General features: G+C 49.7%; 1 protein-coding gene across 7 annotated transcripts in view; it reads left to right on the top strand.

Moving 5' to 3' along the window:
* LOC111146355 (cut like homeobox 1) overlaps positions 1-9,619 on the top strand; it is a 353,463-nt gene that overhangs the window by 932 nt on the left and 342,912 nt on the right. The window lies entirely within an intron of this gene.

The raw sequence follows: 9,619 nt of genomic DNA, 5'->3' as shown, positions 1-9,619 counted from the left end.
GGTGGCCGGGCGTCCGCGCGCGCCCCGGCCCCGGCCGGCCCGGGCCCCGGCCGCCGCTCCGGGCTGTCAGCGGGCCGGGGCCGCGCCGCCGTTCCCGCACCCGGCGCTGGGCTCCCCGAGCGGACCCGGCGGTTTGTTTACGTCCGGGCGAGCGCCCCGGGGCCACCCGCAGCCGCCCCGCTCTTTTGTGTGCCTGCACGAGTGGCGCGGGCCGGCCCCTCCGCGGCCAGAGACCCGGGTAGGGGCGCTTGGGGGAAACTTGCGAGGGGCGCCGGCGGCCGGCGCGCGGAGACCGTGGGTCGGAGCGCCCCGCGGGAGCCGGTGCGGACCGAGGGCAGCAACTTTCCCCGAGCGCAGGCCCTGCGCTGCGCCCCGGCGCGCCGTCTGCCCGGGTGGGGGACGCTTCCTCCGCGCCGCCTGTCCGGGCGGCTCTAGCTCCGAATCCAGAGGCTCCCGGGGGCCCCCAGTGACCCGCCCGCTCCGCTCTGGCCCTCTCTTCGGGGGTCCTGCCCCCCTCACCCCCAGCAGGGTCCGCGGGCGCAATGGAGCGCGCTGCCGGTCCTCTCCGAAATGCCTTCTCTGGTCGGGTTCTCGAAAGCAAAGCCCCGGGGGCCCCCCTCGACTGTGGCGTGCCGGGCCACGGTCCGCGCGCCGAGCCCGGGGCGCCGTGGGGGGATCATGCGGGGGCTCCCCGTCTGGGGCCGGTGCCGCCGCGGTGCCCAGGGGGCGCGTTCCTGCCTGCCACCCCCCACCGGGAGGAGCGGCGCGCCCTCGGGGTTAGCCCGGAACCTGCCGGCTCCGCGCTCGCGGAGCTTGGACAGCCCCGGGACTCTGCCAGGTGGATGTTGTGCGTAGCCGGAGCCAAGTTGAAGGTGAGCGGCGTGTGGGCCAGAAGCCCGGGGAGCGCTGCCGGGGGCGAGGTGGGGGCTGACGGTGGAGTGGGGTGAAGGTTGGTCTGCGGCTCGCCGGGGCCCTGGGCCATCCGGTGCTCCGGGGGTCGCCCAGCCTTCCTTAGGGACGGCCGCAGCGCCCAACTCTGAGGGATGCGGGAAGGTAAACTTGACCGAACTTTCCTAACCCGGGGGACCGGTGATAGTGACCTACGATACTTTTAGGAGGGAAGCAAATGAACTCCAGATGCAACCTCCTATGAAATGAAGCGGATTGGATTAAAACGTATATAAATGGAGTCTGACAACTTTCATTGTATGCGCTTTTCTCTTCCTGCCTACGTGAGAACGATAAAACAGACTCATAGTCCTTATGAAATTTCTTAAGATTTCTCGCTTAACTAGGAAGAAGACTATGTGAAATATGTATTTCTGATAAGATTAAAACTTAAAGGAGTTTGAGTATTTATTGACTAAAATAGATTACTCCAAAGGTCTATTGTGTAAATTAGATTCCTGAATGTAATGAACACAGCCGAATGGCATTTTTGATAAATTGGTCTACCCCGTTTTAGTAAAAATAGCTCCCTTTTACCATAATTTAATTCCTGTGCTTACTGTAAAACCCGTTGTGGAGTTTTGAAGAGAGAAACCTTAATTTTTTTTTTTTTCTTGTCTTCCTAAACGGACATTTAGCTGAACCTCAGTGAGGTTTACTTTTTAAGCATCTTGGAAAACTCCATGGGAGATGGATTTGGTTTCCAGAGAGGTATTAGATTTTGTGAACCCTTTGACACCCTGAACCCGTGGCTGATTAGCTGCTTCAAGATATCGTGAGGATGTTTAACTACGGGATTGGGTTGAAAGTTTCCTTGTCAGTTTATGTGAATGAACTTTAAGGTGTTGATCTTGAAAAAGCAAATTATGGGAGCGAGCATCACTATCGTTTTCTGTATGAAGCATCCATTGGCTTTGGGTGATAGATAAAGATTTGGCCTTGGATGAGTGCCTGTTGCTACTCCAATGAGGGTCTTAGAACCTGTGTTTGGCTATGGAATGCCAGAGTTCAAGTATAAGGCTAACCTGGTTCTTTCTCTGGGTCCTGAAGAGGCCTTTTGAGTTGGTGTCAAGTTTAACGTCATCTCTGTTCCCACAGACAGTAAGTGAGCCAATGAGACTGCAGTTTGAGAAGAGAGAATTCATTAGTTTCAGACTCTTCTCGTCTTTCCAGAGCCCCTGACCCAGAGATCGGGTGGCCCGTGCAGCCCAGTGCGGGCTATGGCCCTGCCACCAGAGGGTGAAGAGGCTGGGTCTCGACTAGACTCAGACCCAGGTTGGGGACAAGACAGTTGTGCCCCTCCCATGCTTCTGCTACGTGGCGGGGCCCCGGGCCCTAGTTCTTGTCCCTCGGGTTGGTCTTAAAGCTGCTTTGGGGTGTGGACTGAGCGCCCAGGAAGAGAGCTTCTGAGATTGAGTTCTGTTTCGTTTCCTTTTGAGTCCCAAAGGCTTGTGGTATGGAAGAGTCAGTGCTTTGGTGCTGCTAAGACTAGTTGGACAAGTTTTTTATCCTACCCCAGACTTGTAAAAACCAGGCTTTTTTTTTTTTTTTTTTTGGTAACACGAAAAACACCATTGTATAAATTTGCCTTTTAAATACATGTTTGAAAAGAGGACACTTTCTAAAATGAGCTCATGTAACTGTGTGTGTGAGCGAAGCTTTTGGGGACGGGGCCTGCCAGGGACTGGCTTCCCTTTGGGGCGTTATTCTGACCTGATGACTCGTGCTCCCCTTTAAGGAGTTTCTGCAAAAGTAACCTTGAAACATTTTCCTCTTTTTCAAAATCAGGAAATAATTCCAGTTTTGCCGAAAGTCCGTCTCTCTGATAGGTTTTATGTTGTGTTTTCCTGTTATGGCAGTATTCCCCAGAAGTATATTATTTTGATTACAATAAGTATCCCATTCAGTACCCTTTAGAAAATACTGAGGAAACAAATCATCAAGGAGTTCTACACAGCTGCTGTCTTTGTTTTCTTGGTTCTTTTAATATCGGTGTCTTTGAGATTGGGTGTGGGAGGGGGTCATTGTCAGTGGATTAAAGGTTTGGTTTTTTTTTTTCCCTTCTGTGTGAAACTATGTAGTTTTTCTTTCTTTCTTTCTTTTTTTTTTTTTTAAAGGTGCAAGGCAGTGAAGGGATGGGGTTATGCTAGAACTCCTGATACAGCTGGGTCTGTCGAGTCCCCCTCTGCCTCTTTCCCCCGTTTCACGTAGCTCTTGCCAGTAGTTAGCTACACGAGGAAGTTGGGAGAGCAAGGGGACAAATTGCCAATCCCCTCAGGAATTACTCTCTCCTAATTCACCGAGCTAACCTGAAAAATGCTGTCTGGGGAGCCGATGGAGCCCGAGACCTTTAGTGGTGTTTGAAAATGTCTCCAGCCCTAATTGTCTACGATTAAAACAGACCCCGCAAAAGGCACAGTAGTCAGTGCCTCTTGGCCAGCACCCCTCCGGGTCTGCCTGTAGCAGTCAACAGTCACAACTGCTCCCGAGGCTGTGCTCCCTGAGGCTGTGCTCCCGGTCCATCTTAGGACACAAAACTAGCCTCGAGGTAGAAGATCTGTATTGGTTTCAGCTCATTTCTGAAGCACAAGGAACATCCTCAGTGTAACGAAGGAAGAACAAATTTGTTAGAGGGAAGCGGGCACATTTTTAAAAAAGAGAAATTCGTCACGTGAAAAATCCCGACAGAGCTAGGCCAGATTCCTCCCGGTGCTCTTTGTTTTACACAGTTTGACAGGTTTATGCATTTGGTGTCATGTATATTTCGCGTACTTGAAAGACAGGTGTATCTGACGGCCGGCCCCACAAACCTGACCTTCAAATTACTTTACTGTATAGGATCTTGCCTTACTTTAGGAATTACTTAAAAACTGATATATAGTTCATTTAACATGTAAGCATGTAGCTATATAGTTGCTTTTCCTGTGAAAGGTCTGATTTTTACAAGTTATTGTCAAAGATAAAGTGGTTATCTTGTTCTATTGTTTTGTCTGAAGCTCTGCATTATGGCTGCAGAGAGAGGGTTTTGGTTTCCACTGAAATTCCCCTGCCTCTGATTGTTTAAACCAGACCCTTAATCTTATTTTAACATACTTAAAACGTTCAAAAAACCCGGAAGAATTGTTTTGTATAAGTAGCAAGTGAATGTAGTTTAAACACTCAAGCAATTCTGGTATCTAATTGAAAACAGGTGGAATTCTTGGAATCCTGTGTTTGAATCTTATTATAGCAAAACACGGAGACACTTTTTACTTCTGGCCATTTGTTTTGTTGAAGCTATTTGAAGAGGGGCCCCGTGACCTCTCACTGTGCCCCACTACTGTTTACCTGGACGTTCCAGTCGTGCTGGGCATTTTAGGAACTAGATGACTGTGTCTGCCTGGACACCCAAGAGAATGGTGCATGTGCCGATCATGGGGTGAAAAAGGAACTGTAATGTCATAATTAGAAGTGTGATTTAATATCTGTATTATATAGCGTTCATGACAAAGAAGTTGTGGATTCACCTGTGATTTCAGTTTTAATACACATTTATTGACATGAGCATTTGGATAAATTTTATTACACCCTGATAATGATTTAGAATTCAGAGAGAAATTACTTTTCCTAAAAACTCTACATTTAGGGATATAAACTCACATAGCCCCCCCCCCCCCCCCCCCCCAAAAAAAAAAAAAAAACCAAAACAACCAACCACCAAACTGAGTTTCAACAGATGTCAGTGGTGGGACTCTCTGAATTATCTCGGCCACCTTTCCTATGCTAGTTTTCAGAGCCGGCTAAATGGCCCTGGTTTTGCTGTAAGTTTAAGAAGCAGGCTTTGGTTGGTGTTTAGGTATTGATTTTATTGAAGAGGACGGCTAAGATCTGTATTGAGCTGTTGTTCTGCCACAGTTTCGGATTTGCTGAGCTGTAATCAGTCCCCATTTCAGCTGTCTTCTGAGAAAGTGTGTAAAGAACAGTGGTCTTTGGTGTCCCTGCAGGAAGTGACCTGGGATTAAGGGGTGGGGGGACCTTCATCGTCCCCATAGCAGAAACAGCTTTGAAGCACCTTTGGTTTTTAAAAAGTACACGTTCTACCTTATTCACATGATATGTTGCAGTTAAAAAAACATAATGAGGGCAAACAAGGGTTTCTGAAAGACATCTAATTTGTTGCAAAACCCATCAAGGACCTTTCCTTTGAAAAGTAAACAACTCTCTAATAAAAATAATTCTCATTCTTGCTGTAATTAAATTCTGAGAGGATGATGTTAGTGCACGAAATAAATCTTGTCATTTTCTTCATTTGAATCTGAAGGTTCTTCCTTGCTGCAGGATGCCAAGGGCAGTGGGCAGAGTTTTTGTGTTTATTTGTTTATTAGAGCCCTGGGCCATGGGCAGCCCAGGAAGTTCCTCAGTCGTGGTTGGTAGGATTCCCACCTAGAGAGGACCCCCCCCCCCCCGCCACCTCCCATCTGACAGGTGTCTGGAGAAGGAGGGAAGTTGGGAAGCGTTCATTCCTCCCAGGAATTTACCCAGCACCACAGAGCAACTGGGAAAAATAGCCAGGTAGGAAATTCACATGGAAATGAATAGATTCTCCTTCCTTTCACTGAACACTGTGAAAACGAGTTGGCCCACCCCTTTATAAAACCCAAGAGGCCACAGTGGGGCCCACTCAGCTGACAGATGAAACCTTCAATGCTTCTGGCTGTGATTTATGAAGTTAATGTTGGAAGAAATTACCAGAACTTACTCGGAAGCTCCTTCTCTCTTAGCATTATCCTAAGGCTGCCAGCATGGGGCTTGTTTTCTTAACATCTTTGTGTTTGGCCGTGTTTATTCAATAAGTTAAATGAGTTAACGTTTTTTAAGAAGTTATGTATGGTTGCGAGGTGTTCCGAGTTTGGTGAAGGGAAAAACAAATTGACAAATGAACTCTTTCTTAAGTGAACATTGCGAAATTGCAAGAAATGGAATGCCATTCTGACTGTCATTAAGATTTTATTTGGGTGTTGACAGCTTTTTGCTAAATGTAAGGCGTTCAGATCCCGTCCACTTAGCTGGAAAAAAACAAAACAAAACAAAAAAACCCCCAACTGGCTTAAAAGCTTGTTCCCAGTTTCCTCCTAAAAGTCTCTCTTACCTTGGTTCTTTCCCCCCAGCACATTTTTAATATTTTATTTTCTCATATAGTTTTATGTTTTTAAGACCAAAAAGAATAGGAAGTCCTTTTAGGCATCTCGGTTCTGTTGATATTTTAGACCCGTGAGCGGGCGTCTCTGGTTGATTGCCAGCTTCCCTCCTGTTTTTCGGGGAGTGAGCGCTGTTGAGGTCAGAATAGCTTGGCGAACGCTAATAAATGACACCAGAGGTAAATCCTTGTCGTCAAGAGCCTTGAAGCTGCAAGTGGGAGCCAGGCCCGTGGGCCGTGGGGAGGGAAGGGCCTCAGAGGCGCCACTGCTCTCAGCCCGGGCGCCTGCTGTCACCGCTGCCTGCCATTTCTTGCCCCCTCGTCTGAGCTCCGGCCCTGCCAAGCCTGTCCCCTTCTGTGTTGTGACAACTGTTGTTTTCGTATTTTTTTTTTCTTTGTAAGTATTTGTGGAGCTCCATTATTTTGAGATTCTTGGAAGAAAGATACTATGTAAATGAAAATTAAAAATAAAATTCTTGCTGGAGGGAATTGTGCATTTAATTTTTCTGATTAGGTTTGGAAAAGACTTTTTTTTCCCCTTACCCTGAAAATAGGAACATTCTGTTGCTCCTATCACCATTTTTGCTTCATTCTGAAAGGTGTGGCAGATAATGGTGAAACATGTCTTTTATTTTCTGTTTTTCACCATGGTAGTTGACCTAGAACTTGAACCCACGAGATTCTGTGTACAGTGAATTATTTCTGTTTCACATTGTTCTGCTCTGCCCTCGCTGAGCTTGTAGGTAGCAACTTCCCATAGAACACAGACCTTCTAAAGGGAGAAAGATTTTGAGTCTCCGAACACCCAGAAGTTACAACTAAAATTACGGGTGACCCTGCGAATCAATTTCCAACTTCCCTTCTTATTCACAGGGCAGAGACGTTTTAAGTCGTATGGTTTTGAAACCGAAAACTGCGACTTCAGGAGCATTCATGGAAGCATTGATTCACTGGGATTGCTTCATTTCAGCTGTGCCTCGGTTCCCGGCTTACATAATAGCGTGTGCTGTCCCAGCATTAGCCGAGGTGGGGGGGGCAAGGTCAGGTTTGGGGTCATGCTCCTGTTCCGTTGGCATGTTGGGGGGCCCGGGAGCCCGACAGGAAGCCTGGGCTGCTGCAAGGCGCTCACGCGGGAGACTTGGTCCTCTACGGACCCCACAGTGCCATGTGAGCTCAGGGGGCCAGTGAGCGCCAAGGGCCTGGAGAGCAGTGCTAAGCGGTCAGAAAGGCGTCTCTCGGGAGCTGGTCACCTTGGCGGGATTGGGGCGGGGGCGGCGCTCCGTCGTCTCTCTTCTCCCCACTCAAATTTGTCAGCGTTGACGTGGGATTGGGAGAGGAAGGGTATCGCCAGTTGTGGCTTAAATGTCACTGTCAGGGGAGCGAGAAGTGGTTTGCTATTGTTTTACTTTGCTCCGTGTTGGTATGTAATTATGCTGTCATTTTACAACGCACCAGTACTTTAATAAATCTTGTGTGTGTGTGTGTGTGTGTGTGTGTGTGTGCGTGTGCATGTGCAGTTGGTTCTGGGGGCTGCTTGTTGTATGCAAGAGCCAGGTCTTTCTAGCACACGAGAGCTGAGCTGAGTGTGTAGCCTTTCCTTGTTTCAAAAGTGTCTTGGAAACAGGTCACAGTCCATTATAGACGTGGCTGCCGGATTAATCCTCCCAAACCATTGATCCCATCATGCTGTTCTTTCTCCTTCAACTCCCATAGGGGCTCACTTGGGTGCCGAATGGAGACCACTTTCCTTAGGCGAGCACGCAGAGCTCCTGATGGCTGGCTCCACTTACCCAAACCTCTTGCTCCACTTAAAAGATCTAGGCTCGATGCTCACTTTGGGGAATGCTCTCACCCTCCCTGTGCACATCAGAATATCAAACCTCCTTTCACGCACTCCGTTCCTTCCATTCTGACCCAGTGCTGTGGGAGCCTCTGTGCACCAGATGTTGGTGATGCCAGGCAAGGTCGCAGCCCTCGCCACCTGGGGCAGCGGGCAGTGGGCGTTTGGTCTGTGACGGAGCCGTGTGCCGTGAGTCGTTGAGGGCTGCAGAAGAAGGGAGTCCTTGTTGGGGAAAGCCTCCCCGGGGCAGAGAGAAGGCCTCAGCTGAGATCTGTGCACCTGGGGAAGGGTGGGAGAGAGGGCATCCCAGCAGAGCAGCGGGGGCGTGGCTGGTGGTCTCTGAGGTCTGGCTCCCCTCCCTGGACCCCATGTAGCATCCACCATGGCTTCCGGCTGTCCCTCACCACTCAGCGCTCCTGTTCTGTCCCTTATGTTGTCCTGTATCTGCTGTTTCATCCAACCCTGTACGGTAGTGCCCAGCGAGTCCCACGGCAGCAGCATCCCGGCCTTTAAGAGGGTGCAGTCCTGGATTCTGGTTTCAGACTCATTCAGCTGGTTCACTTAAGAGTGCAAACAGAGGGGCTCCTGGGTGGCTCAGTGGGTTAAGCCTCTGCCTTCGGCCCAGGTCATGATCTCAGGGTCCTGGGATCGAGCCCCACATCGGGCTCTCTGCTCAGCGGGGAGCCTGCTTCCTCCTCTCTCTCTGCCTGCCTCTCTGCCTACTTGTGGTCTCTCTCTCTCTGTCCAATAAAAGTAAATCTTTTTAAAAAAAAAAAAAAGTGCAAACGGAATTCTCCTTAGGATTGTGCAAGGGAGATGACATATATGAAAATGGCTGTGTTTTGAAAGCTCCCGATAAGTGTATACGCCAAAGGAACCTGCATTTATTTATTTCCATTTATTAAATTCCATCTTTGTAAAGCGACCTGTACATTGGTTAAAATATATGTAATTGTATCTGTGGTACGTAAAACATGGGGGAAAAATCCACATTTTTAAAAATAGAATTAGGCAGAACAATTCTTTGACAAAGATTTATTCTCTGACTCTGCCCAGAGCCTGAATGGGAGGAAACTTCCCCCTAAGAACGGGGAAAGTGCATATTGTAATGATTAGAGCCCGACCAGTGCAAGGGAAAGCAGGCAGCAAGAGGCCTGACGGTCTGGGTGTCAGCCCTGGAGAAATGTCCCCCATGTGCTCAGCCCTCAGGAGCCGCCCCACGGGCCTGGCGTGCGAGGCAAAGGCCCTGGGCCAGGCCCTCTCCTGAGCACTGGCCTTCATAGCCTGCATGCTTTCTCTGCTTCTTCATTTACAAAGAAAGTACCTAGGATATTTTTGTGGAGGTGACGTCACTGTCTGGCCGCATAAGCATTTGCATGGATTTGGGGAAGTGAGGGTTGCCAGGGGCAGCTGAGAGAGCCACAGACCCCAGGGGCCTGCCTGGGTGGCTGATGGGGGCAGGGTGGGGGCCCCCCCCCGCCCCCCCCGCGGCCGCAGGGACAGGAGGGGGGGGAGGGGCGCCAGGCTGGGGGAGAGGGTATGCTCCTGGTGGCATCTGTGGGATTTTGGGGGGAGGGGGTTCGGGTGGGAATTCAGGGGCTGAGCCCTGGAGAGAAGGAGAGGGGAGCTCAGCGGAGAGGTCAAGGTCGGTATTG

This window comes from Enhydra lutris, unplaced genomic scaffold (assembly GCF_002288905.1).
Source record: "Enhydra lutris kenyoni isolate GAN:26980312 unplaced genomic scaffold, ASM228890v2 scaffoldscaffold13, whole genome shotgun sequence".
NCBI classification, from domain to species: Eukaryota; Metazoa; Chordata; class Mammalia; order Carnivora; family Mustelidae; genus Enhydra; species Enhydra lutris.
This window is presented reverse-complemented; position numbering and strand designations above follow the sequence as displayed.